Consider the following 2,234-nt stretch of genomic DNA (forward strand, 5'->3'; position numbering starts at 1 on the left):
GACACTCAATAGTTGCTTCTTGAACAAGCTCCACATATCAATTACGCCTTTGCCTTGAAGCCTACTTTTCCAAGCCACGCATCCTAATTTCCCTGCCCCCAGCTATAACTCTTGCCCTGTCGTGCACACTTATCCCTCTCCATCACTCGAGTAAAAGTCACCGAATTGTGGTCACTGTTCCCAAAGTGCTCACCTACCTCTAATTCTAACACCTGGCCTGGTTCATTACCCAGAACCAAATCCAGTATGGCCTCACCTCTTGTTGGCCTATCTACATATTGTGTCAGGAAACCCTCCTGCACACATTGGACAAACTTTGTCATGATCCCCATGCTTTGTGACTTATTTGAGTTTTATAACATCATGATAGCTGAGCTCCACTTACTATAATTTGATTAATAATATCATGCATATAGTCTTGTCCCTCACTTGAGTTAATTTCTCTGGCTTCAGACTATAAGGGTGCTGTTTTAAGGATAGTGTAGCCTCTGCAAGAACATTATGTATAGCCAAGTATGTTTTTCCTACTCTACTGACACAAAATGATTCCTGAATTTATAACATGCTTTGTCAGTCATGTTGATAGCATTGCGTAATTTACCATTGAGCATTGTATTATCCAATCTGATTGCAAGGTTCAACTTTTGAATTTCCAATTCATTCTTGAATCAATCTGATATTTTTATTTCACTCCCTATTTCTTTCGCCACTGCAAGTGTGCTTTTCTCCCAATGAACTTACATGTCATACTATCTTTTTAAATAATAATTACAGAGAGAATGATAGGCATGTGGAATGAACTTCCTGAGGAATTGATGGAAGCCAAGTATAACATTTAAAAGACATTTGGATAAGTACATAAATAGGAAAGATTTGAAGGGACATGGGCCAGGAGCAGACATATGGGACTAGTTTAGTTTGAGATATATTCGGCATGGACTGGTTGGACCAAATGGTCTGTTTCCATGCTGTATGACTCTATGACTTAGTGATGCATGTCCTGGTTTGCCTCTTTTCTGGAGTATTCACTGCATAATTCACATCTTTGCATTTCTTTTTGATGCGATAAGATCCAGTAAACCACTTTTAATGCCTCCCAAAGATAGATAATAGTACTAATGGCGTGCCTGCAGCAACAAATTTTGGAGATTTGACCTTTTATTTGCTATAGTTTTCACTGTTTTTTGAGCAATTTTCAAATGATTATTTGCCAAGTTTTGGTTGATTTATCTCTGAATTTTGACACATAGTTTTGAAGTATAGTCTCTAAAATTAGTCTCTTTAATTAAGTTGGCGGGTGCTTTTACCTCACGCTCATCAGTTTAAAAAGACAAAATTAAGTGGACTCATTGAGGGCATCACTAATGGTGTACTAAATGAACCCTTTATTGCAATTATTCAAATATTTTTGACCATAAGTTCTAACCATGTTTTTTAAAGTTCAATACCACCTTTTGAGAGTTCATTGTGGTTTTCGATGATAAATTGAAGATGTAAATTGTTTTATTACCAATCTATTCTTTTTTTTTGAATATTTATGAGATAAAATTTGAACCTTGATCTGAGTATATTTCTTTGAGTACTCTGAATCTTGTAAAGGAAACCGATCTAACTTTTCCATTACCATTTTAGATGTAATTTCCCCAATGCATTGCCTTAGGAAATCTTGTTGAAACATCCAGAATTGCTAAAAAGTCTTGATTCCACTCTCGGTTTTAGATAGCAGTCCTCGACAAATCTGTTGTGACCCTACTAAACAGTTCTTCAAAAGCTGCAATTACAATTAATGGTGCAGTTTTTGATGTTTGGAGTTCAGAGACATGTCACCTAATATCCTCATAGGTTTCCCTCTTTGATTAGAAGCATCCAGGAATAACTCTGAAAGTTTCCCTTTGAAATAAAATATTCAGAACTTCAAGTCTGGTTCTCCTTATATATAGTTGAGGAAAAATTTTCTTCATTGTGCTAAGCCATCTCCTCCTTACTCATTTTCAAGAGAACATGTTCCTCTTGTACTACTGCTACACCTCTAATGGCTAGTTCTTTACTGATGCACCTTTTCTGATGATTCTTTAATAGAAACATACAAACTGGAAACAGGAGTAGGCCATTCAATTCTTGAATCCTACTCTATCATTCAATATGATCATGGCTGATTCTCTATCTCAATGTCATTTTCCCACTTTCTCCCCATTACTCTTGGTGCCTCTAAAATCTAAAGTAAACAAATCTCT

Source organism: Chiloscyllium plagiosum, chromosome 14 (assembly GCF_004010195.1).
Source record: "Chiloscyllium plagiosum isolate BGI_BamShark_2017 chromosome 14, ASM401019v2, whole genome shotgun sequence".
In the NCBI taxonomy this organism is placed as follows: domain Eukaryota; kingdom Metazoa; phylum Chordata; class Chondrichthyes; order Orectolobiformes; family Hemiscylliidae; genus Chiloscyllium; species Chiloscyllium plagiosum.